Below are 25,974 nucleotides of genomic sequence, written 5' to 3'. Positions count from 1 at the left end.
CCCCACATGGCGGTGGCCTGGATATCGGTGGATTGAGGACGGAGTTTGGGGCCGAGGAACTTGAAGAGTCTGTTACCTTTTTTTCATTGTATTTCAATGTATCTCGCTGTATTCTATGTATTTCATTGTATTCATTGTCTTTAGTTTTTTCTACTTTTTCAATACACTCGCTGTATTTAACTGTATTCGATGTAATTATATAATTTCAAAACTTCACTTTATTTCACTGTTTTGTCCAACAGAATATATTCAGCAGTATGTATTCAATGTATTGTAGAAAGTATTCATATATTTTTTTAATTAATATAATTTATATATTCAGATGTATATATGTATTCAAATGTATCTGCAGTATGTATTCATATATTTTTACACTATAGATGACCTTCTATACTTCATGTATTCAATATATTTTTATGTATTTAACTGTATTCAATGTAATAATATAATTTCAGTATATGAATCTATTTGTAAAGATACCACTAAAAACATAGCTATAGGAAGTAATTTAGTAAATGATAGCTATAATAACCTAATAATCACTAAAACATAGTAATTTCTGAAAATTTCTCATTATAGTTTAATTAGATATTCGACTATATCCACAAATTTTAAATGCATTGTTTCCTGGTGATTTCCTACTGAAAGAATAAGTTAGGCTTTGGGCTAAAGCCTATTTGTTAGGAGAAGCAAAGCTACTGGTTTTCTTTTTTGAATGGTTGAGTTTATAACAAATATCAGAATTGCTTTGATCAACGTTATCAGCCTACTGCTTAACGTATACCCTCTTCTTTAGTAACAATGGTTTTGAAGTCCATAACCTTCATCAAAATCTCAAACCGTAGGGCCCAAATTGAATAATATACATTTCAAACATCGTAGTTTGCTTTAGGTGCGTAATTAAATCATCACGATTATGAGTACGGTTCCCGTGACATAATCGTGATATATAATTTTCAATTTGGGTATGCATTTCATGTGATCCGGCCATAACTTCAAATAATAATAAAATATACATATTGTGAATAACGGGTGCATTTCACGTGACACAATTCACAATGTGTACAAAAACAAACGAGTGCGCGACATTGCGACTTGTTCCAAAAAAGTCCATAAATAACTAAAAGTGGTTAAATAAATAATTAAAAGCGGTTGAAAGTTAAAAATGCACTATAGGTTCTAAATATGTAATAATTCAGATAATTAAGCCAATTATTAATAGTTGAGCGACTATGTTAAAATCACGGAACTCGGGAGTGCCTCACACCTTCTCCTAAGTTAACAGAATTCCTTACCCGGTCTTCTGGTTTTTGCGGACTTTAAAACAGAATCAAATTTTCTCGATTTGGGATTTAAAAAAAGCCGGTGATTTGGGACACCATAATAATTATCCCAAGTGGCGACTCTGAATTAATTAAATAATCTCATCTCGATTAATGTCACTTTAATTAGAAAAACTCCCTATCCCCTCGGGAAAAAGGAGGTGTGACACATATAGGCTTGAAAGCATATATATCCGTCATAATTTCTATAGAATTAGAAGATCGAAGAAAATTAATTGTAATAAATGAACAATAACGCCAAAAAATTAAATTAAACGTAATTACTATTTTGATCTCAATTTTTTATCATTAAGTTTTATTGAAGTAAAATATTATCAGTGTCAAATTTTAAAAAGAAAATAAATACGGCAGTGCATACATAATTAAGCTATATGTAATCAGATTTTTGTGCTTATTATGGTTAAATTATAAATTAAAATAATAAATATATAGCTTGAAGAATAGTTTTGTCATACTTTTATTTTGGTTTGAACGTTCTTAGAGTTCAAAGAACAGTTGCATAATAGAAATCAAATTGTCTAATTAGAATGAGTATGAAGGAGTCCTCGGCTAACTTTAACTTTAAAGAATTCGTCTATAAGGTTTAATTTTTGGTAAATGCTTTATAGCATGAACTAGTATTAGAACCCGTACAGTATGCGGATAATATTAGAAAAATATTAATTATGTCCAACATTAGAAAAATATTAATGAAATATATTTTCTTCTATTTATTTTAATTATTAAAAATTTTGCATATCAGAATGTCATTATATGTCTATAATTTTACTATGTTGCTCATAAAATTTATATTTCAATATTTTTATTTTTGACTTTACTTATTGAGATTCAAGTCATGTAATATTATCCATTGTATGTCGTTGCTTATCACAAATCAAAATTAATTTCTTAGATCAAACTAAAGTAAGTCTTATCTTTCAACCTTTTAAATCATGTTAGTTCGTTCTTGCATCAATACTTAGTCTAACTCTTAAATTTAATTTATTTTTGCACTCTTATTTTATAGCTAGAAATTCATTCTGAAAAATTCAATTGGTTGAGAAGGTTTAAAAAAAGGTAAAAATTAGAAGAAAATTAGGTTTAGCTATGACAGACCAACGCAAAAATAATTTTTAATTAAAAGTAATTTGACCTTTTTGTTTGTAGATGTACAATAATTTGTAACTGTTGAAGTACTACTATTAAAATAATAAAAAAATTAGTAAAAAGAAAATAAATATTCTGAATAATTGTACTCCTGGTATACATAATATAACAACTTCTGTTATTTACAAAAGCAAAAAAATTACACAAATAGGTTTGAAAATAAGCAAATAAGAATTAAGTCGTATTAAAGACGAATTATAAACTCAATTCAACGTCTTTTCTACATATACATACTATTTAAAATTATATACTTTTGATGCATACACTAATGAGAAAATGGTTCAGGAGTCGACCGATACCATCTTATATTACAAAGAAGCTCTCGTTTTTAGTCATTACATTTCGATCCTTGGTGCTCTATTTTAAAGAACAATGCATAAGATGGGTCCAATCAATTGAGATAATTGCCGCACAAAGATTATGAGTGTTCTTTAAAATTTAACAGTTGTAACTATTATCATTTATTTGCATATATCGAAAGAATATTTTCTATGTTCTTTAATCAAACGGGAAGCCTGTTGAAATGAAAATAGTAAAAATAAATGAATGACGAAATAATAAAATGTTAGACTGAAAATTTAAATACAATAATTATCTATATTTACATATAACGCATACATATGATCCAATTATGAATATCGTAAAAAGACTTCATTTTATATTAACTTGATAAACCTTACAATATTAAAATTCACCAAAAAATCATATTAATTGCTTTAAAAAACTAATGATGTACTTCTAGAAAATGAATGAATTAAACAATTATAAGAACATTATCATATACTCTGTTATTATTAGATGGCAAGAGAACGTCAAGTTGTTTAAGATTTTTATTATCAAAGTTTTCCATATACTCTGTTAAGAGAAAGAAGATCCAATTTGTATATTTTATACCACCTTACCGTTTCTTTCTCTTTTCTTATAGCAGATTAATTTCATGTCTCTATTTTATGCTACGACGTGCTTCTTTTTCTGTTTCTTATTTCTTTTATTTTCTCTCTCTTGTTAACTTTTCTTATTATTTTAAACTAAACACTTACATACTCTCTCTATAAATATAAACTCAAAGGAGGGAATAAAAATGACACAATTTGAAAGGTAACATACAGAGTATTATAATGTTGCAGTGTTAGGTTGTTCATCGTCGTCATTCTTGGTTGGTTTAGTTTCCGTGCTTATAAGCCACTCTGATCTGATGCCATGGTAATTACGTTCCTCTATACTCCACCCCTCGCGACTTCTTCAAGGCTTATTTCTTTTCCTTTCACTGGGTTTCTGCACATCGACAAAGTACTGCAGATCTTTCAAATGCTTTTCTTGAAGTATATGTGCATATTCACCAAATTAAAACTGAAATGTGAGACAATGGCCCCCATGCAAGATCCAAACAACTGTATAATATCATAGTACTATGAAATACTTAGGAGGCAGTATCGTTATCCCACTTCAGGCTAAATCTATTAGAAAACAAAGCAGATGTAGATAAAATATGAGGCAATTTTTAAGGAAGAAACCCAACAGGTGGGAGAAAGAAGAGGGAAAATATAGGAAATTGATTTTGCCTGTTATATTATGGATGCAATTAAAGCCTTAATTTTTTTGAAACGGTGCCTCTGTGATTTCTACGGAGGTGTAACCGTGAAATTAAAACCTGAATTTTTTAAATTTAATTTAATGGGATGAAAATCCCAAAAAAGGAGAAATTAGATAAATACATATGCTTGTTTATAAGAGGTGCCACATCACCTTGTCAAGTCCCTCTTTTATATATATATATATAGAGAGAGATTTATGATACATAAATTTGGGAGATAAATAAAGTATAAAACTTCCATAATTCTACACGTAAACTTATGCACAACTAATTGTGATAAATGACAAAATTAGGACAATTATCATATATAAATATCACAAGTCTTTTTATGTGCTCGTAGAACTCGTTTTTGCCAACTTTTCTCATATAAGTAATTTTTAATAAAATTTTAAATATTATAATTTTATTCAGTTATAGGGTTGTTTCTTTGAAAGTTTATATTTTAGAACGGATTGAGTCCCAATAGAAAAAGGTACTTCGTCCTAGCCCAAAATTATATTTATACCCATTATTAAATTACTAAATAAAGGAAATATTAACTTTAAAGGGTAACTAAGTCGATCAACTTTTAAGGAATATTTTTATCTCTTAACATTTAGCTTCCTAACATTCATTCTTTTATAATAAACGTGTATCCCTGTTAATTAGTACACACTTTTTAAAACCATACTAAAAGTTAAAAAGTTCAAGCTCAATTAGCAAATGTGAAATAAATAGTACTGTTATATGTGACAGCATAATTTGTTAAACTAAAATATAAATTTAAATGAAATTTTATATTATACATCGGTCATATATAGAGACAGATGATAATATTGTAAAGCAAAGTAACAATATGACGTGAAAATTGATTGCCTAGAACTTTGCTCTTCCTTCCTCCTCCTATTCTAAACAAAAGAGTTAAATTATTGTTGTTTTCCTTCCTGTATCATTTAAAAAATTACGACCAAAGAAATTAAGTGAACAAGGTTCTACATCTTAGCTAGCAGGGTAAATTAAGCAGCGCACTTGATATGGATATTAATATTGGAGAGAATAAAAGCTAAACCATAAAAGCAAACTTTATTATTTTATCTCTTGAAATAATGCTCCTTTCGTTTTAATTTATGTGAACATATTTCCTTTTTAATTCGTGCCAAAAAGAATGACCATTTTTCCTATTTGGAAACAAATTTACTTTTATGTAATGATTTGTAGCCACACAAAATATATGTGTCTCATTTTACACCACAAGTTCAAAATTCTTTTCTTTTTTCTTAAACTCCGTGCCAAGTCAAATGTGTTTACATAAATTGAAACGAAGGGAGCAGTAAAATATTTAATTTTTTAATCACCAAATACAAGCATATAAATAGACAAGAAGTGGTTGATAATACCATAGTGAAAAGAACTAATGTGGATCTAAAAATTATAACTATTTTTCTTTGAAGTATTCGGAATCACAATGAGAATGTTCTTAAGAAATTTAGGGCAGGCCAAAGAACAAAGGGGAAAAAAGGTTTAAAACCTCAATAACGCATTAGAGCTTAAGTAGCCCTTTATTTGAAATCTTATGCATGGTCTATAAATATTTATCTGCCGCCAAACAAATTTGCTATATAGAGCCAAAATGTAGTTCTTTTTGTCATCTATGTTTTCAGGCGTTTTCCTACTCCAACTCCAATTCCAATCCCTGCAAAACACCTCTAGCAAGAGATAAGAAAAGTGTTCAATTCAGCATATTGTGTCAAAAGGAAAAAATAAATAATGCAATAAAAATCAAATAAACTTGTCAAAACAACATAAAATTATATAGAGGCAATAAAATCAGCAAACTTATATGTGGAAAGTGGCAAGAAATTAAAAAAAAAAAAAAAAAAAGAGGAAGACATCAATAATCCTAATTCAGCGATCTTGTACTCCCGAGATGTGCCATACAAGCTGGAGCACCATGGGAATCAAATTTGATTCTTTAATAGTATTGTAGACCTTTGCATGAATCCTCATTAAATTACATGGAGTAACTGATACATTAATACAATGTCTCTTCATTTGCTATAACGTTATGGGTGTTTAATTTGAACTTAATGTATAACCGGTAAAGTTTACTTTACATAAGAGTATAAATATGACAAAGAAGTGGAAGAGTTTCAATTGCATTATTACATAAGCTTAGTTGAGAATACAAAAAGATTTCAGAAGTTACAAGGGACATCTCATGCGTACATTACATTTTATGTTTTCATTATTTATTCATATAATAAAGAGTTGTAGAAAATTAAAAGCTCATTTTATAGTGAGTTATTTTTACTTTTTGATACAAAAATATTACAATGGTGTTCAAATAAAGGGCAAAAAGGTTATTTAATTTTTAATGGACAATTTAGTAATTTACCTTTAACAATATTACGTGAGGTGCTAGTACATCTAGGTTGTGACTGATGACATCTGGGCTGGACTACACCATCTGCTTTAACGCCTTGAATGTATGACTTTACCTCTATTTGTCTACTCCTGCTCTCGAGCATGAATAATACTCCATATATATTGATACAAGCCTTGCTGGCCATAAATCCACTTATATTTTGTGTGAACTGTTTTTGCAATAATTTCATCGACTGTCTAAAAGCTGACCATCTTATGGGTCCCACATTTGTATTAATTTAATTTAATTTTCTGTATTTTTATCTTTATTAGAATATTGTGCATTTACCTCTTTGTACATCAATGCTATTGGAATAGTATTTGATTGTAAGGGCAAAGTAAATTTGTAAATTAACTTTTGATTTAAAGTTGATTAACCTAATTAATTAATTGTTCCACATTAAATTAGTTCAAATAAATTATTAAGTAAAGAGTAATTTAGTCATTCAGCTTTTGAAGGATATTTTAGTTTTTTAACTTTGACTTAGGGTCTTCACACTTATAATATAGTATAGATAGATGATTTAATCCGTCTTAGCATGTTTGGCCAAGGTACAAAAATTATCTTATTTTGAGAAGTATTTTTGGAGAAAAAACAGTTTGTGTTTGGCTAATCAATTTAAAAAATATTTTTAAACAACAATCTATGTCTGGCCAACATTTTCAAAAAGTATTTTTAAGTATCAAATTACGACTAACTATATAAATAGATTTGCTTATCCTCTTAGCTTTTTTCTTCTATCTATGCTAGCACTAAAAATGACAAAAGACGTGAATTATGAAATAATATAGAAATTATTAGTACTAGTTACAAGGGTCCTTAGTTATTGGGGGGGGGGAACTTTAACAATGTTCTTAGTACAAATGATAAGCTGGGAGGTAACCCCATTAACCGTAGGCGTAGCAACTCTATTTGGAATAACATAAACAATTGTCACTCATTAGACCTTGGTTATAAAGGAATACTTGGTCTAATCATAGGAAAAAATCTAAGGGTTTAATTATGGAGAGACTAGATAGAGTTTTTGTTAACAAGGATTGGTTATCCCTATACCCTAAGGCAATGGTGATCCACCTTCCTATGACCCATTCCAATCATAACCCCTTGTTACTCAATCTCTTCCCCAAAAATGTGAATCATTTTAATAAGCCATTTCGTTTAGAAACCATTTGGTGTAGACATCCAGACTTTATTAATTTGGTAAAACACTGTTGGACTAATAATCACCTTATTGATGCCCAAAAAAACCTTTAAAGATAAGGTTATCATTTGAAAAAATGAAACTTTTGGTGATATTTTTAAAAAGAAAAAAAAGGATTTTTGCTAGACTAAGTGGAATCCAATCTTCTCCTAATTACCATGTACGCTATTAGTCAAAATTACAGCAAGAATATAACTCTATTTTAAAAATGGAACATGAATTCTGAAAACTACGATCTAGAATAAATTGCCTCAACAAGGGTGAGGCTAATACCAAGTACTTTCACATTATGGCCTCTAATCGCAAACGACGTAATGCAATTATTTACTTCACTAATGACAACGAGGACTGGATCTCGGATCCAAAACAAATTCTAGATCATACTGTATCCTTCTTTAGGGATGCCTTTATGACTTCTAAAATTTTCTCTCTTAGCAACATTAACATAGGTGATGCCTCCCTTTTTAAGAAGGTAGACCTAAGTAGTCTTGATAAACCTCTAAACAATTCGGAAATTATAAAAGCTATATTTTTTTTAAACCCTTTAAGGCTTCTGTCCCGGATGGCATCCATCATTTTTTTATCAGAAGTATTGGAATATCATTGGTAATTCTGTAATAAGCTTCTGTCACAAGGTTTTCAAATTCCAATCACTTCCAAGTGGTATCAATGATACATTTTTTTTTCTCATTCCTAAGTTTTCCAATGCAAACAACCTCAAAAAATTTCGACTTATTGGTCTTTGTAATACCTCCTATAAGATAATCACTAAAATCATTGCTAATAAAACCAATTCTTCCTTATCTTATTAGTCCCATGCAATCTAGCTTTATCAAGAATAGAAGAGCCTGCGATAATGCCATTATCATCCAGGAAATTATGAATAATCTTTATAGAACAAAAAAATCCAACTTTGATATGATAATCAAATTAGATTTGGAAAAGGCTTTTGATAGACTGGAATGGTATTTTATGCATAAGACTCTCAAATATTTCCAATTTCCTCCTAAATTATCTCGTCTAATCATGCATTGCATTTGTACTAGCTCTAAGGGCATCATAGTGAATAGTGATAGAACAAATTTTTTCCAGCCTAGTTGAGGTATTCGTCAGGGTGATCCCATATCTCCTTATATATTCATTATATGCCTTGAACTTCTTTCTAGACTAATAAACCACCAAGTAGACACATTATGATGGGATCCAATCTATATTAGATATAAAGACCCCTCTTTTTCCCATATTCTTTTTGCTGACGATATAACCCTAAAGGGAAAAGCAAACAAAAAGACTAGTCATTGCATAAAATCATGCATGGATTTTTTTGTGATGAATCTGGGCTAGCCATTAACACCTCTAAATTAAGGATTGTCCTACCTAAGTATTGCCCCTAGGATTTCAAATTATTTCTAACAAACCTCTTTGGTATAAAATTCACCAATGAATTTGGTAAGTACATTGGCTTCCAATCCTCAATCACTCCCCCACCACTAAGGACTTCCAATTTATCATAGATAAGATGCAAACCAAGTTGTCGCACTGGAAATGCTCTTTTCTAAATATGGCAGGAAGGACTACTCTAGCTTCAAGTACTTTAAGTGTAATTCCTACTCACTCTATGCAATACACCTTTCTCCCCCCTAAAATCTTAAAGAAGATAGATAAAATCCAAAGGATAAAAATCTGGGGATCCACCAGCACAACTAAAAAACTTCACCTAATTAGTTGGCAAAATGTTACAAAGGATAAAAATGAGGGAGATTTGGGTATTCGTCCAGCCAAAGCAAAAGATTTACTCCTACTCTCAAGTATTGCATGAAGACTTTTAAAAAATACTACCTCTCCCCGGTGTCACATGATTTTAGCCAAATATGCCACCAAAAAAACCCTCAGTAGCACCTCCTTCATCTGAAAAGCTATCATGCAAGGATGAAAAGTGTGCAACAAGGGCATTCTTTGGCATTCGTTTATGAACTCCAGGAATAATATTTGATATGCCAATTGGATTTACAACTCAAAATTCTTAGAAGCTCAATAGAAGGGCCTCCTGTCACGACCCGAATTTCCCACCGTCGGGACCGTGATGGCACCTAACATTGAACCCCTAGGCAAGCCAACGTTACTGATTATTTACCTTTTTATTTTATCTTTTAACAATTTACAAGTCAACATAAGAACAATAACGGAATAAAGTGCGGAAGAACGAAATTTAAAAATTTACGAATCCATAATAAAACTCCACCCAGAACTGGTGTCACAATCTCATGGACTGTCTAAGAATACTACAAACAGTGGTCTGAACAAGGAAAATACATATATGTATCAGAAATAGATAAAAACAGAATGGAAATATTATAGAAGGGGAAGCCAAGGCCTGCGGACACCTGCAGGACTACCTCGGGTCTCTACTGGACTGAAGGCAGCAACCCCGAACTATGGTCCGTAGGGTCCAGTACTGGGATCTGCACAAAAAGTTCAGTGTGTAGTATCAGTATAATTGACCCCATGTACTGGTAAGTGTCGAGCCTAACCTCGGCGAAGTAGTGACGAGGCTAGGACACGACAACCATATAAACCTGTGCAATTTAATCATATACGAGAAGCAATAATAATAACAAGAATTAAATAGAATAAGACAACGAAAAGGGGAAACATGCTGGGGGGATATCAGGTTATGGTAATAATAAAGTAAAGCAACAAAGTAAATATCAAGCTAGAAGCAACGGGAATGATAACACAATAACAAGTGCACGGCATCACCCAGAAGCAGCAAAAACAACAGAAGTTCTTAAGTCCAAAACATCCCGAAACCTATCCGAAACTCACCCGAGCCCTCGAGGATCCAAACCAAACACGCACACAAGTCTAAAAATATCGTACAAAATTACTCGTGCGATCAAATCGCCAAAATAACACCTAGAACTACTAGTTTAGCATCAAAATCAAGGAAAAATCTCAAGAACTCTTAAAGTTACTATTCTCACAACCGAGGGTCCGAATCACGTCATATTAATTCTGTTTCTTATCAAATTTTACAGACACAACTTAAATACCATATTAAACCTGTTTCGGGATCCAAAACTGAAATACGAGCCATGTACCATCAAATCCAAACATTATAAAATTTCCAAACTTCTTATATTTTTCAGGTAAACAATTTTCTTCAAAAATTCTTTTCTCGGGCTCGAGACCTCGGAATTCAATTCCGGGCATATGCCCAAGTCCCATATTTTTCATGGGTCCGGATCCGTTTACCCAAAATATTGACCGAAGTCAACTTAAATTCAAATTTAAAGGCAAAGTTGGCATTTTTCTCAGATTTTCATATAAAGGCTTTGCGGATATACGCCCGGACTGTGCATGCAAATCGAGGTGAGATAAAAGGAGGTTTTAAGGCCTCAGAACACAGATTTGACTTTTAAAATAAGAGATGACCTTTTGGGTCATCACATTCTCTACCTCTAAAACAACTGTTCGTCCTCAAACGGACATAGAAAAGTATTTGAGTCGGGGAAAAGATGGGGATATTGGCTCTGCATATTGGACTTAGACTCCCAGGTCGCTGCCTCAACAGGCTGACCTCTCCACTACACACGAACTGAAGGGAAATTCTTCGATCTCAACTGATGAACATGCCGGTCTAGAATAGTTACCGGTTCCTCCTCATAGGTCAAGTCCTTGTCCAACTGGATAGTGCTGAAGTCTAACACGTGGGATTGATCGTTGTGATACTTCCGAAGCATGTACACATGAAACACTGGATGCATAGTTGATAAACTCGGCAGCAATGCAAGTCTGTAAGCCACCTCTCCCACTCTATCAAGGATCTCAAAAGGCCCGATGAACCTAAGGCTTAGCTTGTCCTTCTTCCCAAATCTCATCACGCCCTTCATGGGCGACACCCGAAGTAACACTCACTCTCCGACCATGAATGACACATCAGGAACCTTGCAGTCGGCATAACTCTTCTTCTTGGACTGAGCTGTACGAAGCCTATCTTGAATGATCTTAACCTTCTCCAAGGCATCCTGAACTAAATTTGTACCCAACAACTGATCCTCCCCCGGCTCAAACCACCTAACCGACGACCAACACCGCCTACCATATAATGCCTCATAGGGAGCCATCTGGATGCTCGATTGGTAACTGTTGTTATAGGCAAACTCTGCTAATGGCAAGAACTGATCCCAAGAACCTCCAAAGTTAATAACACATGCTCGGAGCATATCCTCCAAAATTTGAATAGTACGCTCGGATTGTCCGTCCGTATGAGGATGAAATGTTGTGCTCAACTCAATTCGTGTACCCAACTCACGCTGTACTGCCCTCTAGAAATGTGAGGTAAACTGCGTACCTCGATCAGAAATGATACACACAGGCACACCATGAAGGCAAACAATCTCATAGATATAAATCTCTGCCAACTGCTCAGAAGAATAGGAAACCGCCACAGGAATGAAAGAGCTGACTTAGTCAGCCTATCCACAATAAACCACACTGCATCGAACTTTCTCTGGGTCTGTAGGGGTCCAACAACGAAGTCCATAGTGATACGCTCCCACTTCCACTCAGGAAACTCAATCTTCTGAAACAAACCACCAGGTCTCTGATGCTCGTACTTTACCTGCTAACAATTCAAACACCAAGCTACATATGCAAGAATATCCTTCTTTATCCTCCTCCACCAATAATGCTGCCGCAAGTCCTGATACATCTTAGCGGTGCCCGAATGAATAGAATACGGGGAACTATGGGCCTCCTCTAGAAATCACGAAGTCCATCCACATTAGGCACACAAATACGACCCTGCATCCTCAAAACTCCATCATCTCCAACTGTAACCTGCTTGGCACCCTGGTGCCACACCATGTCCCTAAGGACAAGCAAATGAGGATCATCATACTGCCGATCTCCGATATGCTCAAATAATGAAGAACGGGCGACTGTGCAAGCTAGCACACAACTGGGCTCAAGAACATCCAACCTCACGAACCGATTGGCTAAAGCCTGAACATCCAAAGCAAGCGGTCTCTCACCGACTGGAATATACGCAAGGCTGCCCATACTGGCTGACTTCCTACTCAAAGCATCGGCCACTACATTGGCCTTCCCCGAATGATACAAGATGGTGATATCATAGTCTTTAAATAGCTCCAACCACCTCTTCTGCCTCAAATTTAGCTTCTTCTGCTTGAACAAGTATTGCAAACTCTTGCGATCCTTGAACACCTTACACGACACATCATATAAATAATGCCTCCAAATCTTCAGTGCATGAACAATGGCTGCTAGCTCCAAATCATGAACTGGATAATGCTTCTCGTGGATCTTCAACTGCCACGAAGCATATGCAATAACCAAGCCATTATGCATCAACACCGCACCAAGTTAAATACGATATGCATCACAATATACTATATATGGCCCTGAACCTGTGGGCAATACCAACACTGACGTCGTAGTCAAAGCTGTCTTGAGTTTCTGAAAGCTCGCCTCACACTCGTCCGACCACCTGAACTAGGCACCCTTCTAGGTTAACCTGGTCATCGGGCTGCAATAGATGAAAACCCCTCCACAAACCGACAATAATAGCCCGCCAAACCCAAGAAACTCCGGATCTCTGTGGTTGATGTGGGTCTAGACCAGTCCTTGACTGCTGCAATCTTCTTAGGATCCACCTGAATACCCTCTACTGATACAAAGTGACCCAAGAATGCTACTGAATTCAACCAAAACTCACATTTTGAAAACTTAGCATATAACTGACTATCCCTCAAAGTCTAAAGAATGACTCGAAGATGCTGATCGTGCTCCTCCCGGTTGCAGGAATAGATCAAAATATCATCAAAGAAGACAATCATGAAGGAATCCAAATAAGGCTTGAACACTCGGTTCATCAAATCCTTGAAAGTTGTTGGGGCATTTGTCAACCCGAATGACATTACTAAGAACAAATAATGCCCGTATCGAGTGCGGAAGTTGTCTTAGGGACATCGGATGCCCTAATCCTCACTGATGGTAGCCAGACCTCAAATAAATCTTCAAAAATACCTTGGCACCCTAAAGTTGATCAAACAAATCATCAATCCTCGGCAATGGATACTTGTTCTTGTTCAACTGCCGATAATCTATGTGCATCCTCATTACTCCATCCTTCTTCTTAACAAACAACACCGGCGCACCCCAAGGCGAGACACTAGGTCTAATAAAGCTTTTATCCAGCAAGTCCTGCAACTGTTCTTTCAATTCTCTCAACTCTGGCGGGGCCATACGATATGGCGGAATAGAAATGGGTAGAGTGTCCGGAGCCAAATTAATGCAAAAGTCAATATCCCTGTCGGGTGGCATACCCGGCAGGTCTGCAGGAAATACCTATGGAAACTCACGAACAACGGGCACAGAATCCATAGAAGGGACCTCAACACAAGAATCACGAACATATGCCAAATAGGACAAACATCCTTTATCAACAATACGTTGAGCCTTCATATATGAAATAACCCTGCTGGTAGAATGACCAAGAGTCGCTCTCTACTCTAAGTGAGGCAACCCCGGCAATGCTAAGGTCACGGTCTTGGCATAGCAGTTCAATATAGCATGATAAGGGGATAACCAATCCATCCCCAAAATGACATCGAAGTCCACCATATCGAGAAGTAGAAGATCAGCACGGGTCTCAAGACCCCCAATAACAACCACGCATGAATTATAGACACGATCTACCATAATAGAATCACCCACCGGTGTAGACACATAAATAGGAGCACTCAAAGAATCACGAGACATAACCAAATATGAAGCATAACAAGAAGACACATAGGAGTATGCAAATCCTGGATCAAATAGTTGAAGCATCTCTGCTGCAAATTGAAACTGTATCTGTGATAATGCCATCGGATGCGTCAGCCTCAGGCCTAGTTAGGAAATAATAACATCGGGACTGGGTCCCACCACCCTGAACTACATCCCTAGGATGGCCTCCTGCTGGCTGGCCTCCACCTCTAGCTTCCTGACCTCCACCACTAACACCTCGACCCCTACCTCTAGCTGGCTGAGCGAGCAGTGGAACACCCGGTGCTGGAACCATAGCATGAGAACCCTAGTGTTGAGAACTATTCGAAGCTCGAGGAAAAAACCTAGCAATGTGCCTTGGATCGGCATATGTATAACAAGACCTTGGCTATTGATACTGATGACCCTAAAACTGACTTTGACAGCCTAAGTAACCACCCTGAAAACTCAGTTGGTGGTGCACTGTAGGGCAACTGATCAGAATACTGCATATGAGAACCATGGCTGCTTGGAGCACAGTGAGAAGCCTGAAGTGCTGAATAAAATTGCCTGGGAGGATGGCCCCTACCAAAAGACTCCCTGCCTCCAGATGAGGCACCACTGAACCTGCCAGAATGACAGGGCCTCTTATCAGACCCTTGACCACTCCCCTGTAATAGAACCATCTCAACTCGCCTGGCTACATTGGCTGCATCCTGGAAAGAAATCTCACTCCCTGTCTCCTTAGCCATCTGCAATCTGATAGGCTGAGTAAGTCCCTCAATAAACCTCCTTATCCTCTCTCTCTCTCGGTGGGAAGTATGATAAAATCATGACGGGACAAGGCAATAAATCTGGTCTCGTACTGAATGACAGTCATAGAACCCTGCTGGAGACGCTCAAACTACCTCCAATAGTCCTCCCTCTGAGTGATAGGCAGAAACTACTCCAGAAATAGCTGAGAGAACTGGTCCCAAGTCAAAGAAGGAGACCTAGTTGGTCTAGCCAAACAATAATCCCTCTACCAAGTCTTGGCGGAACCTGACAAATGAAAAGCAGCAAAGTCGACCCCATTGGTCTCCACTATCCCCATGTTCTGCAGAACCTCATGACAACTGTCCAAATAGTCGTGGAGATCCTCTGAAGATGTACCACCATAGATATTAGTGAAAAGCTTGGTGAACCTGTCCAACATCTACAAAGCATCAACAGACATAGCTGCTCCATCACCGGTCTGAGCTACAATACCCAGCTGAACTACCCCAACTGGCTAAGCTGTTGGAGTCTGAAATTGAGGAGCCATCTACTCCGGAGTGCCAGTAGCGGGAGTCTATGCTCCTCCCCCATCCTAAGAGACAGTTGGTGCTACAAGAAGTAAGCCTGCCTGGGTGACACTCTCCATAAAGCCCACTAGATGGATTAGAGCATCCTGGAGTACCGGGGTAGCGATGAACCCCTCTAGAACCTAAGTTGGCCCTACTGGAACGGTTTGGGCTAGAGCCTCCTCCTCAAACTCTACCTGAGGCTCCACCGCTGGCACTGCTGCTTTAGACTGAGCCATGCCCCTACCTCGGCCTCTAGCACGGCCTCGTCCTCTGCCCCTCGTATGAGCTGCCACTGGGGGCTCAGGCTACTGATCAGCGGATGAAGAAGCACGTGTTCTCGCCATCTGTGAAAGAACAGAGTAGAAGTTCAATTAGCATTGAGAAATCAAATTGTATGACGGAGAAGAATAGATGTGAATTCATTCCTAAACTCTGTAGCCTCTAGGGGATAAGCACAGACGTCTCTGTACCGATCCCTTTGACTCTACTAAGCTTGTCCGTAAATTGTGAGACCTAAGCAACCTAGAGCTCTAATACCAACTTATCACGACCCGAATTTCCAACCGTCAAGACCCTGATGGCGCCTAACATTAAACCCGTTAGGCAAGCCAACGTTACTGATTATTTTACTTTTTTACTTTATCTTTTAACAATTTACAAGTCACCATAAGAACAACAACGGAATAATGTGTAGAATAATAGAATTAACAATTTAACTTAATACAAATACGAATCCATAATAAAAATCCACCCAGAACTGTTATCAAAATCTCACGGACTGTCTAAGAATACTACAAACAGTGGTCTGAATAAGGAAAATACATATCTGTCTCATAAATAGATAAAAACAGAACGAAAATATGATAAAAGGGGACGCCAAGGCCTGCAGATGCTTGAAGGACTATCTCAGGTCTCCACTGGACTGAAGGCAACAACCTCAAACTACAATCCGTAGGGTCCAGTATTAAGATCTGCACAAAAAGTACAAAGTGTAGTATCAGTACAACTGACCCCATGTACTCGTAAGTGTCGAGCCTAACCTCGGCGAAGTAGTGACGAGGCTAGGACATGACAACCATATAAATCTGTGCAATTTAATCATATACGAGAAGCAATAATAATAACAAGAATTAAACAGAATAAGACGGGGAAAAGGGAAAACATGATGGGGGGAATATCAGGTTATGGAAATGATAAAGTAAAGCGACAAAGTAAATATCAAGCTAGAAGCAACGGAAATGATAACACAATAACAAGTGCATAACATCACCCTTTGTGCTTTTACTCTCATCCTCACCATAGAAATCAATAGAATCGGCACAGCATCACTGTTCATGCTTGTACTCTCTCATAATCATGGCACAACATCTCCCTTCGTGCTTTTACTTTCAATAATATGGCACGACATCACCCTTCGTGCATTAACACTCACAATATCGGCGCGGCATCACCCTTCGTGCATTAACACTCACTCACAATATCATGCACGATATCACCCTTCGTGCTTTACACTCTTTCTCACCCAAACAAATGAAATGATAACATCTAAGCAAGGGAATCAACAATAGAAACAATACCGTCCCAGCAAGGGAGTTAACAATAGAAACAATATCATCCCGGCATGGGAATCAGCTATAACCAATCTAGTTTCAACAGTTACTTCACAAAATAAACCTCAACTTGAGCCAATACTCGACAATGGTCAATTACTAAGAATTTATCATAAGTCTTGTTCCACAATGCTAATCATCAATTTAAGCATGATCAATACATAATAAAAATCACAAAAATCCTTGTATAAGACTCACGGGCATGCTTGACACCAACGTATAGATACTCGTCACCTCACCTATACGTCGTACTCGGCACTAACACATAGCAAATAAGACAAAACACTTATTCCCTCAAGCTAAGGTTAGACCAAACACTTACCTCGGATTCCACGGTCAAACTCAAGCCTCAAATATCGCTTTCCCTCTAGATTTCGCCTCCAATTCACTTGTATCTAGTCATAATTAACTTAACAACATCAATAAATGCTAAAGAATTCAACTCCAATGCTTAATTATAGGTTTTCTATCATATTTCCCAAAAAGCCAAAAATTGACCCCGAGCCCACTTGGTCAAAACTCGAGGTTCAGACCAAAACCCGATTATCCATTCACCCACAAGACCGAATATGCAATTAGTTTCGAAATCCCCAACCGCTTCCTTCCACTCATTGTTGTTACTATATTTAGTACATTTTTAGACTTTTGTTGTATTCAGACCTTGATAGTTGCTCATGACTAGTGACACCCCGATGTCGGGCTGGTATTTTATTCCACACTATTATTCCAGGATTTTATTATGAAACATTGTTTAATTTAAAGACTTAAAAATGACTCTTATTGCTTAAAGGGTTAAGGTGAGTGTTGTGTCGGCTGGCCTTGTCTTCACGAGAGGCGCCATCATAACTGGGCCGGTTTGGGGTCGTGACAGATTTGAGTTTATTTGTATTAAAGAGAAAGAAATATTTTGAAATCTTTTTGAAAATAGGATGAAGATACGATTTTAGGTGCTTTGTATAATTGATACACATGAAAGTGAGAAAGAGAGGGTGAAGGGTGTGACGAGTGGAGGTGGGGGGAGGCTATATCAGTTACATCCTAAATTTAAGGAATACTCTATTTATTAAAGATTTGTATATAAGTAGTAAATATAGATAGAGAATACAATTTTAAAGGAACCTAATGAAAAGTAGTAAATAAGTTCCTATTATAATATAGCCACGTAGATATCCCTTGATTATAGGGAATCTTACGGAAATGTCCAAAATAAATCATAACTTATCAGCTACTAGCCATTAATCATAGACTTACGAAAACTAGCCAAACACATACAAAAATTAAAAATTCAAATAAATAAGGATTCTTTCTCTCCAAGAATCACACGCAAAGAGCTTCTTATATATTTTAAGTGTGATCAGCAATATTATATGCAAGACGAAAAGAATATTTTATGGATGAGGTAGAAAACAAGTGATGAAATGCAAAAATAAAATAAAATACAAGATTCCAAAAACCTAAGCATAAAGGGACCTTTTTCAATGGTTATAGTTGAAATTCATTGAAAACATATAGATGAGTCAATATGCAAAATTTGCGGAAGATTGAAGGCGATTTAGATTGATTTTGTATCAAAACTCATAGTTAAAATCGAGTTCAAAAAATGTTCTACGACTCAAGTATCAAACATGTATCTCACATATGTATATATGGATATACATGTGATACACATTTGATACAATATGATACATATGTAATACACTAATGATTCACAATGTGATACACATATCATCTTTTTTCATGTTCATCTTCTTCTTCGAACTTTCGATTCAAACCACTTCAAAACTCTACCAAATCATCCCAAAACTGAGAAACTCCTTAAGATGTATCCAATCTATTCCAACAATACCCACTCAAAAGAAAGCAAAATTTGATTTTTTTGGCTACAAATAGCTAATTGGATAATATTGGTAATATATTATGAATTGGCTAATTTTAGTACTAACTTACTTATGGGCTGACATAACTGGTAATTTCTCTTAATTATACAAGTCAAATATACATACACTTAATAAGTCCGAACCCATTGGGCTACCCTGCTTAATTGGACTATAAATAATAAGCCTACTTCATTAAACCGAAGACTTCTCCATCCTAGAGGCCCAATTTGGTATCACGTGTCAAATGTCGTGGTATGCCAAGTCAAACAAAAGAGCCAATACACATGTCAAAATGATATATTATGCCAAGTCAAAATAAAAGGTCAATAAAATTGCGCCATGTGTACAAGTGATATATTCTGGCCAATTAATTGAGGTCATATCACTACTTCAATCTGATTAGTCAGTGATCCAAGTCAACCAATCACACTAAAGGAAAAAGAGTTTGTCCTCATTACAACTATAAATAAGGGTCTTCATAACTTAGAGAAGGACCAGAACTTATAACAAGAGATAAGAGAGATCTCATGAATCAAACGCCGTAGATTTCCTTACAAGAGACAATCATTCAAGCGTTCTAAAGATTAAAAATCAAAACAAAGATTCAAGAACAAGCTGCAAGCCCTTGGATTGAAATACATAAATTTCAAGATCATGAGGCAAACTCTTTGACTGAAATACGTCAAGATCAAGATCAAGTCTCAAACACTTGGATTAAAATAAAACAAAACAAAATAAAATTCAAGATCAAGCTCGAAAGCTCTTGTATTCATTTTTTGAGAAGAAGAATTATAGGATTTAAAGAGATTATAACACTCATATTGTTTGAAATAGAATACTATGCAATATTTTTAAGTACCCATAATATTTTCTTGACGTAAATTTTATTATCTACAAATTAGGCATGCCCAATAGGATAATCTCTACCTCTCAGCTTATTTTTCGATAATCAAAGTTCAAGAACATTGAAATGGCTTAAAAGAAAATTAACTTCCTTTAAGGATGTGATTTCCAAGTTCTATGCTGATGTGAAAGGAATCCTCGATGTTACATTCGGAAATCTTGGAACAGTTACAAGGAGTAAAGCAAGATACCTGGGACAGTAAGCACTCCAAGTGTCGTCTGCATCAACTCCTGTTTTCGAATCTTCATCCTCAAAAGGAGTATGATCTTCTACTAACGCACTTGAAGGAGGAAGCAATGTTGCTAAAAATATTAAGGATATTATAGATCTACTTAACCTCTTTAGATCCCAGAACTCTGCTATGTAGGAAGATGCTGGCACTTGAAGTGATGGATCATCTCCACTTACGGTGCATAACGTGAACCATTTAAGGATCAATCTATGTAATGATCTGATTGATCATTTATTTATTTGAGAATTGTTTTCCGTTTTGAAGCCTTTCGTGTGTGTATTTGTAGTTATGTGACTTGTGGGGACGATTGGTTGGGTTTCTGAGAGGTTTTAGATTGATTTGGAATAATTGGTTCTTAGTTTGGAAGCTTGACCAAGTTTGACTTTTTTAAAAACTACCCCAAAATAGTTTTTAATGGTTTCAATGGGTTCGTAGAGTGATTTTGGACTTAGACGTATGCTCGAAATTGGATTCAGAGGTTCCTAGGGTGATTTGGCTCTTTTTTTTCCAAAGTTAACAATTTAAAGGTTTGGAAATTTTCTAAGTTTGACCAGGGTTTGACTTTATGGCTATCGGATTTGGATTTTAGTTTCGAGACTTGGAATAGTTCTGTTTTGTCATTTTGGAACTTGTGTAAAAAGTTTGGTGTCATTCCGAATTGGTTTGGTAGGAATAGGACGCTTGATTGTGATTTTAGCAATTCTTGAGTTTTATTGTGAATTCTATGTGTTTTGGTGCTCGATTCGTGGTTCTGGACGTCATTTTGATGTTTTGAGCTCACCAACAAGTTTGTATGATGTTTCTAGACTTGTGTTTATGTTTGGTGCAGAGCCCCAGGGACTCGGGCGAGTTCGGACGTGTTTCGAAATGTTTTGGACTTGGTTCATAGTCGCTGGTGTGATGATACTGCAGTTATCGCAAATGTGAGAACTATTCGCATTTTCGAATACCACATTTGCGATGTAACAATCGTATTTGCGAAGGAGGCAGTGGATGGAAGGCTTTGCATTTGTGAAGCCAGCCTTGCAAATAGTGAAATGGGTCTGGATGGGGACATGTCACTTTTGCGCCCACTTGGTCGCTTTTGCGAAAGGGCTAGCATCGCATTTGCGATGTCCAGGTCGCATTTGCGACCTTCATAGGACTGATCAAGCTTCGCATTTGCGATGACCGTGTTTCATTTGCAAGCGGTCACATTTGCGAACCCCTAGTCGCATTTGCAACTTCTACAACTGAATAGATGTTGGAATTTCAGGACTTGGCTTAGTTTATCACATTTTTGAGTGCTAGACTCAGTAGGAGGGTATTTTTACACAAAACTATTGGGTAACTATTTTTTATCCAATTTTAATAATATAACTTGATTATTTATGAATTGTAACATCAAAATTATGCGATTTGAAGGGAAATTTTGGGAATTTTTTTACCATATTTTGAAAAATAAAAATTTGAGATTTGAGACTCGATTTAGACTTGGATTTGAAAACCATACACATATTTAGGCTCATGGAGTTATGAGAAGTTGAGATCTACCCCTCAAATCGGGTTTTGACCGGACGGGTCCGGGGTTGACTTTTGTTGGCTTTTTGGGAATTGAGTAAAAATCTTAACTTTGTTAATTGAAATTGAAATTATCTTGCATTTTTTGATATTATTAAGTCATTTTGTTAGATTTGAGTCGTGCATAGGTCAATTTTAAAGGAAAAGCATTTTTAGAGTATTGATTGGGGATATTTGAGGTAAATATCTTGCCTAACTTTATGTGGGAAAATTATCCCGTTGGAATTGGTATAATTTGCTTTATTTGTGCTATGTGAAATGACGTGTACATGAGATAACGAGTATGTACACGGGCGTATCTATAGTTCTTTAGCAGAATACACCTTAGGCTATCAATATGCCCTTAATTAGGGTTGTTTGCTATGTATAACATACTTTGTTGTGGAATATTTCTCGCACTCTTATGTTAGTGTTATGATTTTTGTACAAATTATTATTGAGTCGTGGGATATATCTTGTTGTGACCTTGGTATTGTTCTTTTGCTGATGTTGTGGTGCATATGTACGTGTTGTTTGCGGGTCGTTGTTATTGTGTGGAGTGAGATGCGCATGTGGCGACATAAGGAGGCATTTTATTGTGATGTGCATGTGGTGAGATAAGGGTGGCTATTTATGTGCATGCGATGATATAAGGGTGGCATTCCATTATTAATGTATATGTTGCGACATAAGGATGGCTTGTTGGGGAATTTTATGAGATATATTCGGGTGATTCTTTGTTATTGTTCATGTGTTGGAAACCGAGGGTTGATGCTTTGATCACAAACGTGTTTTTCTTAAATTCTCGCGCCTTGTGCTTTATTAGTTATTGGTGGAATTCATTATGTTATCACATTTCCCATTTTCATTGATATTTTGTTGGCAAAAATGGATCATTTTATACTAAGTTGTTGTACACATTCTTCGAGGTTGCAGATATTTATTCTGTTATGCCTTCCATTGTCAAATTTATGTTGCCATCCTGCACAAATTATTTGACAAGTAAGTGTCTTGACTTGAACCTCGTCACTACTCCATCGAGGTTAGTCTTGATACCTACTAGGTACTGACCATGATGTACTCATACTACGCTTTCGTACATTCTTTGTGCAGATTCAGGTACTTCGGGTTGAGCTAATTGATAGGATTGTGTGCTAGAGCTGATTGAAGACTTCAAGGTATCCTTGTTGGCCGCTAGCAGGCCTCAAAGTCACCCTCTTTTATTTTTTTATTACTGTTTATGTATCTCAAATAGTGATGTATTTTTAAGACTAATGGTACCCCAATCTTAAGTCAATCTTCGAGAATGTCCTATCACCCTGAAGCTGATCAAATAAATAATCAATATGCGGCAGTATATGCTTGTTCTTGATAGTAACCTTGTTCAATTGCATGTAGTTAACGCACATCCTCATGAAATCGTCTTTTTTTATTCATAAATAAAATCGGAGCACCGCAAGGTGAAACACTCGGCCTGATAAAACCTTTATCTAGCAATTTCTGTAATTTTTCTTCAATTCCTTCAACTCTGCTGGAGCCATGCGATATGGTGGAATAGATATGGGTTGAGTTCCCGGTGTCAAATCAATACTAAAATTAATGTACCTATCGGGTGGCATACCCGGTAGGTCTTCAAGGATAACATCTGAAAATTTACTCACCATGGGAACAGAATCAATCGTGGGAGTATCAACACTTACATCTCTAACAAAGTCTATGTACGCCAAGCACCCATTCTCAACCATCAATTGGTCCTTCAGAAAAGAAATTACCCTACTAGAAATATGACCCAAGGAACCTCTTCACTCTAACCTCGGCAAGCCCCGCATAGCAATGTCACGATCTTAGCATGACAATCAAGAATAGTGTGATATGGAGATAACCAATCCATGCCCAAAATCATATCAAAATCCATCATATTAAGCAATAGAAGATCAACCCTAGTCTCGTAGTCCCTAATAGTGACCAAATAAGAATGATTGACACGGTCCACTACAAAAGAATCCCCAACAGGTGTAGACACATAGATAGAAGTTTCTAGAGAATCACGAGACATATCTAAATATGAAAAAAGTAGGATGACACATATGAATAAGTAGAACCCAGATCAAATAAACGGATGTATCTCTATGACAGACTGAATCAATATCTGTAATGACTGCATCTGACTCAACTATCTCGGTCCTACCAGGGAAATCATAACAACGCGTTTGGCCTCCCCTTTTAGGATTTCCTCTACCTGCATGTCATCCACTTTTAGCTGGTTGTGCAAGTAGAGTAGCATCTAGAGCGAGAAACATAACCTGAGTACCCTACTGAGGTCTACCCACCCGAAGTCTAGGACAATATCTCACCTTGTGCCTAGAATCACAACACTCAAAATAACCTCTCTGCTAGTGTGGATGCTGGTACTGAGTTTGTCGCGAATGACCGGAATGACCGTTATAGGAACTCTGTGCAGAAGGTGCGCTAGAAGATGGCTGACCAATACGAGTGCTCTAGGGTCCATGTCTAGATAGAGCACTATGCATAACGTGAAGTGCAGACTAAACTTGTTGACCGAAAAAGACTTTTCCATGACGTGTTTGAGCCGAAGAGTAGAAATGACTAAATCTTACAGAACCATAAGGATTTTTAGCCTCCCGATCCTCTTTCTGCTGACTGCAGATACGCTCTAACCTCCTATAGATCTCCACAACCTAATGAAATCCAGTCTCCAACTTCTATGACATCCCAAATATAATGTTAAAGGCGAGTCCCTTAATAAATCTATGGACTCTCTCTTTATCAGTGGAAACTAAGAAAGGTGCATGATGAGATAACTCAATAAACCTCATAGCATACTTAGACACAGTTATGTTCCCCTGGCGCAACTACTCAAACTTGTTGCGCAACTCATCTCTGTGGGTTTGTGGAATAAACTCCTTCAAGAAACAATCGAAGAACTGGTACCATATAAGTGATGTTGAGACAACTGGCCTACTCGCCTCATAAGTCTGCCACCATCTATATGCCAACCCCGTTAGCTGAAAAGTAGTAAGGTTGAGCTCGCTCAACTCCACCAAACCTATATTATGCAGAATGCGGTAACACTAATCTAAGAAACCCCGTGCATCCTCAAAATCCCCTCTACTGAACTGGGGAGAATGAAACTTCTGAAACCTCTCCAAACTCCTACTCCTCAACCGACACAACTGGACCTACCTCGAGTTCAAATACAACTACTAGCTGTACTAGAACCACACCTAGTATCTGGTAACATGAGTTGGCTGCTCTGTTCTATGGGCGGCAGTAGTCTGAGCTTCTTCCCCAGCCTGTGAGGTAGCTAGTGCAACTGGAATCAACCTTGCATGGGCCAAACTCCCAAATATACTCATGAAGTGTGCCAAGGTCTCCTAGAGCCCATATGTAGCAATAGGCTACTCAAGTGCATGCTCAACATGCTCCAGCTCTTGGTCCTCAATTGGAGCTGCTGGAGGCTCCATAGATGCCACTCTAGTAGGTGCTCTAGTTGTAGCACGTTCCCCAACTCTACCTCTACTATGGCCCCGGGCTCTTGCGGCTCTAACAGTAGGTGTTGGTGCCTGCTCAGCTGATCTGGCAGAATATGTCCTCATCATCTGTGAGAGAATAGAAAAGTAAGGATTTAAATTTTGAATAAAAAAATTCACACGATAAGGAATGAAAGAAAATGAAGTTTTCTAACAACCTGGTAGCTTCTCGAAAATAAGTACAGACGTCTCGGTACCAATCCGCAAGACTCTACTAAACTTGAACATGACTCGTAGAACCTATGAGCTTGGCTCTGATACCAACTTGTCACAATCCAAATCCCACCATAAGGGTTGTGCTGGTACCTAGTCTCTAAAACCAGGTAAGTCAATCACTTAACAATATTTGAATCAGCAAAACATGATATGATAAAGCAGAATCTAATATGAAAATAGAAATAGAGTTAACATGAGCCAAAATGACATTACTCAAACATCTTTCCAAAACTAAGTAGTACATAGTCATGAGCTCTAACT

This window comes from Nicotiana sylvestris, chromosome 10, assembly GCF_000393655.2.
Source record: "Nicotiana sylvestris chromosome 10, ASM39365v2, whole genome shotgun sequence".
Classification (NCBI taxonomy): Eukaryota; Viridiplantae; Streptophyta; class Magnoliopsida; order Solanales; family Solanaceae; genus Nicotiana; species Nicotiana sylvestris.
Note: the sequence above shows the minus strand (reverse complement) of the source record.